At 50.1% G+C, this 14,799-nt stretch overlaps 1 protein-coding gene across 2 annotated transcripts in view; it reads right to left on the bottom strand.

Annotated features, from left to right (window-relative positions):
• Positions 1–14,301, bottom strand: part of ZBTB7C (zinc finger and BTB domain containing 7C) — a 302,671-nt gene extending 288,370 nt beyond the window's left edge. For both annotated transcript variants that reach the window (XM_034642071.1, XM_034642073.1), the window contains exon 1: positions 14,072–14,301. The gene's annotated coding sequence lies outside the window, so the exon portion shown is untranslated. The remainder of the gene's footprint in view (positions 1–14,071) is intronic.
• Positions 14,302–14,799: the final 498 nt, after the last annotated feature.

Consider the following 14,799-nt stretch of genomic DNA (forward strand, 5'->3'; position numbering starts at 1 on the left):
AGTAGCAGTGCACGGGCTGCTCCCTGAGCCATCGCAGCCAGGAACCATATCTCTGCAGAAGCACCCGAAATCTCACATGAGCCAAAGGCCCTTCGGAAAAGGAATAGGGGAAGGTGGGTGCTGAGGTGTGTATGGTTCTGGCAAGGGCGCCACTCAGAAAAACCACTCACACCCCCCAAAGCCGATACACATCTGATGAGGCTGCCCCTTCCATTTTCTCTCTGCTACAAACTGCTGTTGGACTCTTGCCTGCCTCTAAGTTCCATCTCCGGCTTCGAGCCCTGCTCAGCCTTCAACAAGAAAGGCCACTTTCCCCGGATACAGACTTACGAGGCACGCCCTGGCCTTTTTAGAGAGGGTGCCCTTCATCAGGTCAGTTTCCAATGGACTTAGGTTGCCCAGGACCCTCCTACAAATGCCACAGCAGGATTTTTCAACGTCAGCGCTAGTGACATTTTGGGCTTCTTTGCTGAGGATGGGGCTCCTGTTCATTGTAGGACGTGGGGCAGCATCGCTGGCCTCTCCCCACTTAATGTCAGTAGCACCCCCCCTCCCTACTTCTATGACAATAAAAAATATCTACAGACATCATCAAATGATCCCTGGAGGTGGGGGGGGGCAGATAGGCAAAACGGCCCCAGTTGAGAACCACTGTGTTACAGCCATAAGACCAGAACCTCTGGAGGGCAAAGACGGCGCCAGTGACTTCTGATAGCTAGTCCAGTGAGCAGTATGGAAAACCAGGCTGTGCGTTAGGAACTGTGCTCTTGCTCAGGAAGCCTAACCTCTCCAGGCTTCAGTGTCATGTTCTGTAATATAATAATAATGGCCAATATGCACTCAGGGCCGCCCTATGCTGAGCACCCCGTATGGCTTTTCTCATTCAACACAACATTTTTCCCATTTAATCCTCACAATGTTTTTCTGGAAAAGGTATTATTCCTATCTTACAGATGAGGCAGTTGAGACTCGGAGAGGTTAGGCAACTTGCTCAAGAACACACAGCAAGAAGGCAGTTTGACTCTAGAGGCTGCAGCCTTAGCCGCAGTTCTGTTCCTCCTCCCTCCCAGAGGGGCTTGAGCCTGAGACTACCTCTGAAGTCCTTTGTAGCTCCACAGCTGTGTCATCCTTCTGCTGTTGTTGCTACAAAAAGAATGTTCACTGGCTGTCCTGCATTCTTCGTGTCCCCTTGCCCTGCCCTCCGGGACATGGCTAGCTCACGCTTCCCCTCATTCGATATGCTCCTACTGTGTTCTGTGTGCTGGGCTAGCAACCAGCTGTCCGCAGGATATGGAATTTACCCTCTGGTGCGGAGGCAGGTATCAAATAGCTGGTTAGACTTTTATATACAACTGCAATCAGGGCTCACAGGGGACCCGACCCAGCCCTGAGGGTCAGGGGAGAGACCCCCTAGCTGCCCTCCAATGGGTGTGCAGGGGCTCAACCCAGCTGGGGAAGCCAGCCTCCAGAGAGAGCAGCACGCATACTTCCCCAGGAGGAAAAGAACACGGCTTATTCTAGAAACCAAAGGGAAGAGGGTGCAGGAGGAGGCTGACGAGGTGGGCAGGCCCTCTGGGTCCTGGCAAGAATTCTACCTTCATCGTAGAAGCACCAGGAGGCCGGCAGAGGTGACACCTTCAGTTGAGCATATTTTCCAGAGCAACTACTGTGTGCTCTGGAAAGATCGGGGTCAGGGTGGCCAGAGGAAAGGCAGGGAGGCTGACTGGGCCATGGAGCTGGTGCAGCGGACGTGCTCTGGGCTGCACAAGGACAAGGGGAACAGAGAGGAGGGCCAGACTCCAGGGACATCTAACACGCAGAGCCTAGCAGAGTAGGTGGGGTGAAGCAGGAGGCCTGGTGGACGAGCCAATGGCGGTGCTGTTCACAGGACGAGGGCACGCCGGGTGTGGACCGCTGCGTTTGAGGGGTTCTGTGCCTGACGCCATGGGTGAATGATGGATCGATCTACCAGCTGATTGCCTGATAAGTGGTGCCCAGACCTCTTTCCTGGGGTGAGGCCCCTGGGTACACCCAGGACAGGAAGAGACAGACCACAAAGAAGGCACACAGGCCAGCAGCAAAGCCCTGCAGGTAATGAAAATGTACGTTATTCTTACTAGTACCTTATCAGATCTGACAAGACCATAGTCAAAGGTGGGGCCGCTGCAGCCCGTAATACAATTTAAATGGTCTCTCTGGTGGCAGTTGGCTGTGGCATTGATTCTTATTCACTCAGAAGCTAAATCACAGTGCTTATGTGAAACATGTGTGAAATATCCCTTTTTCATGCACTAGCAATGAAAGGGCTCCACAAATCTGTAGCCAAATGAATGTACTTATGAGTAATGGGGATCTGCACATGGGCGTCGTTTTATTAGCGCGCACAAGCCAGCTTCATCGACGCTCTGATTTCACGTTAAAGAAAGCATTCCGGCCACCCAGGGAGGTAAAGAAACACCAGCACATGGGCCCGCGTTGAGAAAGTGATGCTTAATTGCTAGTCGGGGCCTGACGAGTTTAAAACTGTCCTTAACACCGTTCAGTCGCTCCTACAACCAGAGAAGGTCAGGATGGGAAAGGAGGTCAGGCCACTCCGCTCACCTGTGTGACGGCGGAGGGGAGACGCTTTTGGCAGCATCGCCCGGTTCATCAGCGACAGATCGGGGACCGGAATGCATGCCCTCCCGCTGGTCCAGGCCATGAGGCTTCTACTGCTGGGCTCAGGACTCCCGCTAATCTTCCCAGAGATTTCAAAGGTCTAGGGCCCAGGGTTGAGTCTCTGCTGAAACCACCAGAGGAAATGAAAGTGAAGGCCATTTCTAAAATCCCAGGTTGGCAGGCAAAGGACACCGCATCTGGGGATGATGGGACACTAGGGAGCTGGGGGACGGAGCCACTTGGACGACAAGGCATGGGAATCTGGGGGCAAAGTCTTGTTCACTTCTCTGCTCATAGATAATGCATAGGCTGCCTACTTCTAGAACAAGATTTGGGAAGGCTCGTTATTTACAATATATACACGTGCAACAAAATAGTTCAGGCTGACATCAGATTGCAGAATTGTTTTTAATCGCGAAAAGCTGGAAGTGACCCAAGCGTCCCTCGGTAGGGGGCTTGTTTTAAAAAAAATTCTATCCACACATCCAGTGACTACTCCACAGCTTTTAAAAAATAAATAAGCAAATAAATAAATAACTGAGGAAATGCTCTGTGTACTAATATGGAGACATTTCAAGGACACGTGTAAGGAAAGAAGGAAAGCAAGGTTCAGAATATACAGTAGGGTATATTTTTTTATGGTAAGGTGGAAAACTAAAAGCACATATTCAAGTTGCTCCATTTTAGCATAAAGTAACACTGGAAATATGAACCAGAAAGTTATGCAAGCAGTTGCCTACAGGGGCAAAAGGGGTAGAGGGAGAACTCTGGGTATATACCTTTGTATGTCATTTTGACTTTTGAACCCTACAAACGCTTTACCGATTCAAAAATTCTAATTCAGTCAAACACAAGAGGAAAGAGGAAATGGTAAATAATTCTAGGCACAAGAGCCAACAATGTCTCCCTTTTGCCTTCTCCGAAAAATGGATCCAAATACTGCTTTTCTGGAATCCCACAGTCCCATGGACGCTCGTGGAGGCTGGGAATAGAGGACAGATAGGCAGCCTGCTGGGGCTGGCCGCAGCGGCCTGGCCTCCCTGCCTTGGCACTGGACGGAGCAGGTGAAGGCCAGGGCCCAGCCCCAGGACAGTGCCGTTCAAGGTTGCCCACCTCTGGAGGATGGTGCCCATGTCCACTCACCGACTCAGCCCTGACTCACAGTTGTCCCAGCTGCTGACATTCCGTGCTACCAGAGCAACCAAATTGCAACAAGAACTATGTTTACACAATTAGGTTCCTGCCTGCCCGTAGCTCCAGTCCACCCTACCCCACGCCCTCCTCACTGTGTTCCCAGCTCGACCCTTGTGCCCCCAGTTCTGGGGAGCAGCGCCCTCACTCAGGATAGCGGCTTTGGCCCTGGAAACGTGCTCTCCCCTCGCAGGCTCCTCTCTGACCTGCTCCCAGAACAGGAGGGGCGGCCAATGATACAATCAATTGTAACTCACTGCCACCACCCAGATGTCCATTAGCGAAATTAATTCTAGTCTATTAATAGACGATATCCATACTATTGTAAACCATATTATAAAAAGCAAGAATGATGCATATGAGTAGTTTGTTAGTTTGTTTTTTAAGATAAGTAAAAACACAAGCTGGAGAACACAATATATAGCTTGATCTCATGTTGGGGCCATCTGGATCTATTTTCCAGACCCACGGTGACAACACAGATAGCATGATGCCGTGCTAGTCTCTGGGTGGGGAGGGGGTATTACAATTCCCTTTGCTTTCTCAGTGAAGCACTTGTAATTTTTTTCTTATACAAGGGAGTTATTATTTTTGTAATCTGAACACAGATCTGTCTCATTCATTATACACTTCGTTGGGCTGGTTTGCAAAGTCAGGGGCTCAGGGCAGGAACTCCCCTCCCAACCCTGTACTTCCTGGCAGATGAGAAACTGAGGCCCGGAGAGGTCAATATTTTCTCACGTAGCATCATACAGTGAGTGAGTTAACAGCAAAGCGGGGCTCAGAACTCCTAGCTCCCGGCTAATCCCTGTGCTCTTTCCACTACACCATGTGGACTTAGAATAAAATGAGTATATATTTGTGGAGGGTTCTTTATGTGGCTGATAGGGGAAAAACGGGAAATATTGGCAAAAAAAAAAAAAGACTTAGCACTGTAGGACTCATTACCTGGCTGCCAAGTCAATACCACCACCATTGACTGATGGAAGATTCCAGACAAGTGTTCATTCAAAGATGAACCATTAACTGTAAATCAAAACCTAGAGTGAGTGCTGAGTTACAAAGTGAATTAGAATAAGTAGGTAAATGGATGGCTGATCTCGGCCCCAACAGCCAGGGCTGGGAGAAGGTACGCCCTGTGACTCAGAAAGGCAACGGAGGATCCGGGTCAGGGAAGGCGCCTTTAAGGAGTGTGCCTCTAACAGAAAAATAGTCCCCACCGTCTCCCCAGAAGCAGGTGACATAGCGGGCGGCACATTAATCAATTAACAAGTGCTATTACATCTTTGGTTCCACTGGGCTCCGAAGGCCTGGCGGCCGCTTTACAACTTAGAAAGGCCTTAACTCATCGTCCTACTGGATGGCCTCGATGTCCTGTAGCCGGCAGCTTTTCACCTTCATTTTCGTGTCTGAGGAAGCAGTTACAGGACTTGCTCGGGGTCACACAAGGCAGTTTCAGAGACCCAGCTGGATGCCAGATCTGCTGGGTCTGGCCCCATGTGCTTCTCCCACACCCCAAGAGCGTGGGGTGGCAGGCCAGGACAGGGGACGAACAGTCTCTGGGAAAGTGAACGGCCAAAACCCACGATACAGACCCATTTAGATGCTGGCGTTACTTCTCTCCCTCCCAGGACACCCGCATCATGCCGTGGACACACTTTGCACTCTGGGAATTCTGAGTACGGTCTGCGTGTGCGCGCTTGTATGTGTGAATGCCTGACGTGAACAGACACACGCAGTTTTTTAAATGCTTGATGAATTCTTTCTACTCCTTCAAATGTTTTTACATACACCGCCCCTTAAACTCACTCTTCACTCTTACGTGATGTCAGTAGGGCAGGCAATCTCATTATTTCTATGTCGTAGATAAGGAAACTGAGGCTCGGGGTAGCTTGTGGGATGTCTCTTTACTTCACAGTGGCAGAAGGGGTAGAGACAAAGACTGCAAGTTGGTGAGGGTCCATAGGGGCCAAGGGCTCTCTGACCCCAAAGCTGAGGTGTGCAGTTGCTGAGAAAACCACAGTGGTGGGCAACTTTGTCCCAGGCACTGGGTAAGCCCCCCTCCCATATCAGAATGAACAATAGCTTCCTGAGCCTTACAACGTGCCAGGAGTGGGCTAAGCTCAGCCCATGCAGACTCCTGAGGACAAGGCATGTGTCCATGTCTCTGAATCGTGGCGTGGCACAGAGCTGGCCCCCTTGTTGACTCAAAGCACCCACCCCAGCCCTGTTGTTCCCTGGGTCCTTTTTCTTTCGTTGCCGCTGTGCTGATTAAAGGACAGTGTGGGCTCTCTGCGAACAAGTCCTTTGACTGCTATTCACATCCCGGAGAATGGCACCCACATCCTGCGAGGGGAGTCGAAGCCCCCTGGCCAGCTCTCTGCACCCAAGAAACCAGGGCAGCTCCCAAGGGTGCCTCCAATCCCTCTGCTTCTACTTAAACCACGGCTGCCCACCTTTCCCATGATTCCCACTTGGGTTCTCTTCTCTCACTGCCCGAAGGAACGATTTGACAGTGATAAACATTTCCACATGAAGGCTTGGGTGTCTCTGAGTCATAATTTATTGCTTTGTTTCCGTGGTTTATACTTTTTTTTTTTTTTAACTTAAAAGGGAGGGCTGGAGTGATGAGTGTGGACGGGATGAGTAATCCCAGCTCCTCTGGGCTCCGGTGGGCAGACGGAAACTAGAAGTGGAGACAGTGCAGGAAAGGATGGGAGTGGCTGGGAAGGCCGAGCAGGGGGAGCACTGACCCCTGTTCCAGATGGGGAGGACTTGAGGCCCCCGAGTCAGATAGTACTGTAATCCAAACAAGGTTTATGTGCTCAGCTGCAGAATGTGGGCGGGCAGAGGCGGGAGACGGGGAAGTATTCCAACTAAGTGATCCATAACCAACAAAGGGATGGCCCGTGCAAATTGCAAATTGCCGCAGCTTCCAGGCCCAGCTCAAGTGCCACCCCCTCCAGGGGGCCTCTTGCAGGCCACCCCAACCAAGAGTGCTCCCCTCTTCCTCTGAATCGGAGACTTTCATCTGTCCTGAGGGCTGGATGGCTTTGCAAGTCCCCACCGCTGTTTATTCTCACTGCCTCTCCAGGTTCATTGAGAGCTCCCAAAGGGCAGAGAGCTTGTTTCTACCACCTTTGTATATTTTGAGCATGTGACACTCGCAACAGTCCATTCTTGAGGTGACGTGCGCCACACCTTATACAGAGCCATGAGCCTCCAAGCAGACACTCGCGGACCGAGTTTCAGAAAATGGCACCAAATAAAAATCACACAATTTAACCTTTGGTCTTGGGCTCTATATGGTGTACGAAGCCCTTTCATAGACTCGTAAAGTACGTGGTAGGTGATATTAAGCTCATTTTACAGATAAGAAAACGGGGGCGCAGACAGTGTGAGTGATTAATCAATGACCAGTTAGTAAATAGAAACGGCTCTGGAACCACGGTTCTGACCTTAGTCTGATTTTCCCTGAAGGAGCTGGAGGTTTCTATCTCCTTTGAAGCACATGACAGATGATTCTGGGCGATGCCGCATTGCTACAGCCCATCCTCACGCAAGATGTACGGTGCGTATCAGCCGAACCAAGGCTCCAAAGAAATCTGTTGGGCTTAGTTTAATACAGCCTCTTCCAAACTTGACCTCACCTGGAACTCTTCTGCGTGAGACACCGACAGTGTCCTGCACTGGGGAAACTCGCACTGACCCACTGTGACTTTCCTAAAGCAGAAGTCCTACTCCCAGGAGAAGCTGGGTATTATGGACGAAGGAAGGCTTAAGCTGGATGAATAAAGCCCTGATGGTGAAATTTGAGGGCTCAGCCAGCTAGTGGAGACATTTCTTCTTCTTCCTGCTCCTCTCCTCCCTCTCCTTCTCTTCCTTCTTTTCCTTCTCCTCCTCTTCCTCCTCCTCCTTATTATTATTATTTTACTTTTCATTGTTGAACTTTTCAAACACGCAGAAATAGAAGAGCACAATAAACCCCCAGGAGTCCGTCACCAATCACCAAACCAGCTTCAACCATATGCAACGATCTGCTATTTTTGCTTCATCTTTTTTTATCTGGACTATCTCAGAGAAAATCCCAGATATCATGTCCTCTGTAAATACTTCAGTCTGTAACACTGCCACAGTATTACGCGCCTTAAAAAATTCATAACGAGGGCGCCTGGGTGTCACAGCAGTTAAGCGTCTGCCTTCGGCTCAAGGCGTGATCACGGCGTTATGGGATCGAGCCCCACATCAGGCTTCTCCGCTATGAGCCTGCTTCTTCCTCTCCCACTCCCCCTGCTTGTGTTCCCTCTCTCGCTGGCTGTCTCTATCTCTGTCGAATAATAAATAAAATCTTTAAAAAAAAATTCATATCGATTCCTGGATATCTCACGCTGATCCTGGACCTAATGTCCCTGATTCTCTCAGCAGGTAGGCCCGAAATCAGGACTCGAACCAGACCCACAGAGTGCACTTGCTTAGTGTGTCTCTTAAAGTTCTGCTAACCAGGGCACCTGGGTGGCTCAGACAGTTGAGCATCCGACTCTTGATTGCATCTCAGGTTATGACGTTGGGCTCTGCGCTCAGCGGGGAGTCTGCTTTTCTCTCTCTTTCCCTCTCCCTCTGCCCTGCTTATGGGCTCTCTCTCTCTCTCTCTCTAAAATACATAAATAAATCCTTAAAAAAAAAAGACTCTACTAATCTGTAATAATTTCCCCTATACCTCCCTTACCTCCCCCTCGATATCCTATTAGCGAAATGCAGGCATTCATCCTGAGGCTTTGCTGTGGCTTTGGGGGTGGCGTTTTGCACGTTCCTCTAGCTCCTGTATAAAATGGTAGTTACATTTACAGGCTTGAGCACATTCCGGTTCAGCTTTACAGCAAACAAATATCATGGGTGATGCCATGTCCTTCCTATTACATCTGGCTGCCTTACTTTGAGCAAAGCTAATATGGACCCATGGGTTTGGATAACTTTTTGAGCAACTAGTTCACTGCCTCCAAAGTTATAGATCACATCCTAAAATTTGGTTCTAGATACATCTCTAACCCACTGGGACTTGCCCATTTTCTAAGATTTCATGGGAGACTCTCTCCGACTATCAAGTTCCAAAATTCTACCAGCATATCGTATCTTAGCCTAATTCTGTGTGACTTTTAACCTTTCCTTTTTTTTTTTTAAAGAAAAGACATTTTTAAATGACCAGCCTAGCTGGGGACCCCATGGTCCCTGCAGGCCAGGCCCTACCAGCACCTCTGTGAGCTCAGCTGCAATCCCAAGGTCTCAAGAGCCTGTGGATTCCTCCACCGGTCTCCTAGAAGATGAGTCAGAATCTCAAGGAGAACAAGAACACATAGTTGAATATGATAAATATGCATCCAAAATTTTTAAAAACCAAATTACACAAATCAAGCTTATTCTGAGAGGTTCGTTTTGCCAGGGGTCTCTAGTGCTCCAATCAGCATAATTAAATACCAAGATCTCTCTAGAATTGATTGTGGTTTTCACATTTTTTATCATCCAAGGACCATTTCAGCGGGATGATTTTAAGCTAATAAGAACCCCCAAATTAGAAACTAATTAAGGAGATGGAAAATACAAACGTATTTGTTTTTAGTCAGGCACTATTTTTATCAGAGGAATCATGAAAAATTAAAATTGTTAAATACCCATACGAAGGTTGTCAGTCAAGGGCAATGTGGCTTTCCGCCTCTCCCTACTGCAAAACTGTGAGGGGATATATCAGAAACCACTCCCTGTGGGCCCCCAGGAAGCCACAGAGAGGCTAGTTTTAAGGAACAGAATTACACACTATTAGAGGTGGGGAGGGAAAGGGTGCTGCCAAAAGACTTTCAAATTTTTGGTGATTAAGGTTCAGAGCGCCTCTTACTTTTGAAATGTATGTGTACCTGGCATCCCTGCAATGCACTGTCTCATGCCTGTTGTATAGGCAAGAAGAGTAAGGCCCAGGGAAGGTGAGCAAACTGCACAGGGTCAGACAGCCAACTTAGAAAGAGCCATGACTACAGCTCTATCTAAATGTGCTTGATTTCGTGAAACATCCTTCCCACTGTCCTCCAAATGTGCCATGGATTACCTCTTAAAATAGATGCTAAGTCACAATGACACCGGTTTGGAGGATCCTTTTTGATTCGTGACAGCTTTGGGAACTCGGGCCCTGGAGACGCAGCAGGAAGCAGGAACCAGCTGCCCCAGGGGACAGGACCTCCTGCCTAGAGCGGCAGCAACACTGGGACCCACGGGCCTCTGCTGTGAGCACCAGAGGCCCGCGGACCCCACCACACACAACCAAGTGTTGACCCGATCTCGAACACAGCGTGTCGGTCCCCAGGCCTGGAGTCTCCATTCGTTCTGCAGACTTTGCACTGACTACCCAGCGAGGCTGACACCCCCCCTACTCTTCGTGTCACTGACCTTCACCTCCTGCTCCTTCCACAGCAGCCCAGGGGGACATGGGATCCACCTGCAGACACTCTCTTTAAACCTCCATCCCTACGGCTGAATTCTCCCCAAACCTCAGTTTGCTGCTGCTGATGGGGGCCTGTGGCTGGAGCCGACGTCATTCACAAAATAATAAACCATACTCCCGATCCCCAGAAAGAGCAGGCATGCTCTATGGCAATGGGTTCGCTTGCCCTCAGAGGGAGTTACCCCTATGTCTGTGGCTGGGGATAGACAGTGGGTACTAAGCAGAGATGGGCCTTCGTTTCAAAGGCTGCAGCTGGGAGAATGGAAACAGAAGGGTTGAAGAGCACGCAGCTTCTGGAACAGGATCCCTGGGGTGGGTCCCAAGACACTTGGGATGGCTTAGGTAAGCGGTCCTGGAGTGGCCGGCAACCCTCACTCCTCTGGAACAGAGCACCTTGGTGGTGTCCAAACCCTAAAGGTGAAGGCCTAGGGACCCCAAGATCCCCTATGGCAGAGCTGACACGGGGGCACAGGCTGCCTGCAGCCCTGCCTCCTCCAGATGACTACATGGGTCTGGAGAAGGAGAGGCCCCAGGCAGGACCTGCTGCCGTGGGCTGGGGTCCAGGCCTCGCCTCCCTCCCCATTTTTCCTGACCTGCAATACCCCATCGTTCCCATACAATGGACAGAACGACAGAAATGCCTGCTAGGAAACTTCTGCCAAACTTAGTCAAACTTAGACGAACTCAAATTGGTTTTCATTTGATTTAGGAAAACAACAAAGATTCTTTCTTGACGGCGAATATCACAGAGTAATCACTCATTATTTATTGTACTTAAGTCCTCTTCATTACCCAGCAAGATAAAAATGAATAGTGCCACTTCCCGCAAAGCCTCTAAAGCTTGGAGAGTTTTAGGAACTGCCTGAGGTCAGCCTCGAACCAGCAGGTGCTGGGGTCCTTAGACCAGCTGGGGAGACCCAAAGCTGGGGCTGCTTCCAGAAAACATAAATAACCATCTAGAACAAGTGATTCAAGACATCTCAGATCACTGAAGCCCATTTCCCCAGGGATACATTGCTGACGTGTCAAAAGAAAAAGACATAATAGTAAGTCCTGTTGTTGAGCTCCGGATATACCTGGCCTCTGGGTGCCCCTTGGCCAGATATTCCAGATTCTACACCTGAACCGTCCACTAGAGTAGCCACAAGTCACTTGAAATGAGCACTTGAAATGTGGCTAGTCCAAACGGAGGGGCGCTGCCTGTGTCAAATACACTCTGGACTTGAAAGACTTGGCATGAAAAGAAGAATGTAAAATAGCTCATTAATAATTTGTATATTGATTAGAGGTTGACATGATAATACTTGGGCCTTTTGAATTAAATGGAACACATTATTACAATTAAGTTTACTTTCTCACCTTTACATTTTTTTGAGTGGCTACTGGAAAATTTTAAAATCCCATGTGTGGCTTACATCTGTGGCTGGTGCTCAGACTCTCCTATGCAGCCCTGTTGCAGGACCCAACGCTCGCCTTGGTTTCTATACCCAGCTCACCCTGCCCGGCTCCAAGAACAGCGCTGGAAGCCGAGGACGCAAGACTCTCCAAGCATTCCGAGAATGTCCTCTCTTCTCAACACTTCTGGAAATTCCTGGACCCACCCCTCGCGCCCTCTATCCTACTCAGTGCCCATAAAGAACCCCGGCCCTGCACTCGTCAAAGCACTTGAACACGGTCCCCATTTCTGAGTGTTTGGATCCACGTTGAATGACATCTTCCATGGCCAGACAAATTCGGATAACCAGGTTTTCGGAGCCCAGGCCTCAGACCCCGTTAGCAATTGCAAGCCCTGCAAATGAGGATGCGCTTCTCCCAGCCTCCTTTGCTCCCACCCCTGCCAGACGGTAAGCTCCTCCAAGGGCGGCATAATGCAAGTAAGTTCAATGTATTGATCACTGATTATGGTGCCAGCTGCTGTGCTAAGTGTTTTTGCATGTTTTATTTTATTTAATTCTCCCAACCAGCCTGTGAGTGAGAAAGTATTGTCCCTGTCTTAAAGACAGGAGACCGAGGCTCCCAGAGTCCTGGCTCTGTCCCCACTGCCATGCTTCTTCCTGGGCCCCATCCTCCCTCCCTGGACAGCAAAGATGCCTCGTACATCTTTGCATTTCTGGCACCTAGCACAGTGCCCAGCGCACAAAGGTACTCAGTAATATTGATAAAATAGGTTAAGAACATTTTCATAGACCTGATCCTTTGCTCTTTCTTGCCTTGATTGGGAAGCATATTGCCTCCACCTTCCTAAAACCACACACATGTTGAAAGTCCTCATACACCAACCTGCAGGGCTGGACTTTTCTGCCCCATCATGTGCCACCATGGGGCCCCCCAGGGTCAGCCCTGCCTAGGTCCCAAGTCAAGTCTGAGACATATAGACCAACTTCCCCAAAAGAGGTGGGATATATGAATAGTCCCGGACCTGTATGCTGGCATCTGGGGTACCCAGAGACGCAGCCCCAGGCACCCGTGGCACTGGCTGCCTCCCTAGCTAAGCCCCTCCAAGCACAGCCAGTCCCCTGACTATCTTTCCTGGGCTCCCCAGAGCTCAGCCCCCCCCTTCCATTTCCTCATATACACAGAAGCAAAGTCCTGGGCCTGCCTGGTGCTTGTGGCTGACCCATTTCCTAGAGCCAGGCTCAGCTTTCTAAATTCCTTCTTCATCTTATTCTTTCTGCCTGATTTAGAACAAGGCCACCCAGAAGTCTTAATACTCTGCCCCTCCCCACCCCTTGGCTTGACCCTATGGATCCTGACACTGGCCTGCACTGGAATGGAATTTGCCACACCCCCTTGGGCCTCCTGCCCCAGGCCATTGGTCCTTCTCCCCTGCCCTGGTCAGTTTCCCAAGGCCCTAAGCTATTTTTGCCTCTGCCCTAGCCTGACGTTTTCCCCAAAGTGGAAGCTGCCAGAGTGGTACCCTGTATGACACACAGAGCAAAGACCAGATGACCAACAGAACAGGCCTTCCATCAGATCAGAGCTCACCTTCGGGGTCTCCAGTCCCACTGGCTCCCTTCTTCTAGCCTCAGACCTCCACCTCCTCGGCTCCGGGGACCTGCCTGATGCTTCCTGCCTGGCTGACTTCCCAGGGTACGTGCCAGCCCCTTCCTGTGATCCCCAAACCCTTGCTCATGACCTTCCCCAGCCACCCTTGATCATCTTCTCCTTGACCTAGCACCCTTGGAGGGATGGAGGGAGCCATAAAGTCCCTTTTCCTTTATTCTGCAAGAAATACCAATCCATTGGCTCACCCTGTCATTGGAGAAATCTCAATCAGGAAGGCTTCCCAACCAATGAGGTCTCCAGATCTACCCCCCATGTACCCCTGCTTCATGTATATATGAAAGCACTCCTGCACCCCTCACTGCCTCTGTTTCTCCACTGGCATCAACTCCCCGCTTCCCAAGGGAGCCAATGGGGAATAATGATGTCTTGATTTGTTACTTTGAGCTCTTCAAACAAGCAGTGCTCCATCTACAAAGGCATCGCCCTTTCCCATAAGGCATAGGAAGTGAACCCACCCGATGCTAAATCTTCCGGTACCTGGCCCCAGCAAGTGCAGGGGGCAGAAACTAATAACTATAAAGCCTCCATCTATCATCTGATCAGGCCTTGCGGCACCGTGTTTGCATAGCTATCTTTCCAAGGGTTGACATTTAATGTCTACTGCAGGCTGATGTATTCTCCCACCTGCCGTATCACTCAGAAAGGACAGACGAACCTCAGGTTCGTTACCTGTCATTACACCGTGTACATGTCGCTGGGGGCCGAAGCGTCGATTCTTCTTGAGCTTCCCTGGCGGCGTAGCCCTCCTGACTTGGCGGCTCCAGGTCCAGTGGTCTGCGGATGACGCTCACTCCTCAGGCCCTGGCTGGGCTCCACGCCATCCCCTCTTGCTTTCCCGGCTGCTCCTACTCCTCAGAGGCGGCAACACGTTCTGAGCTCCAAGCTGCTTCAGAAGGGATCTGCAATAACAACAGAGGCCTCTGTCGCCTACCACGAGCAGAAACACATGTCCAGGTTTTCAATGTTCTAGAATTTTCCAGCCATCCTCTTTATGATTAGATCCTGCAATTCCTGGTGACCATACATATTTTACCTCAGCCAGGGTCTTCATTGCCAATGTCCCACCCACCAGCCCTGGCCCGGGGCCTCAGTGTACATACACACACGCACGCGCACACACACACACATACACACACGCACACACACACACCCTTCATTCCTCTTTTCTTACCTCTGTATATTTTATCTGCCTGAAAGTCCTACCCTTCATCCTATCCACTATTCAGAGTTCAGCTCCTAACACCAACAGAACCTCATTGTCCCAGGAAAGAGGGAGGAACGGGGTGCTCTCCCTCCACTGGTGAGACGCACGAACAGCAGAGCCATGTCTAACAGGGACATTCCTCAACTCCTGCAGCCTAGGTCCTTGGGGTGAGGCTTCCAGCATGCTGTGGTTT

Source organism: Ailuropoda melanoleuca, chromosome 14 (assembly GCF_002007445.2).
Source record: "Ailuropoda melanoleuca isolate Jingjing chromosome 14, ASM200744v2, whole genome shotgun sequence".
Taxonomy (NCBI): Eukaryota; Metazoa; Chordata; class Mammalia; order Carnivora; family Ursidae; genus Ailuropoda; species Ailuropoda melanoleuca.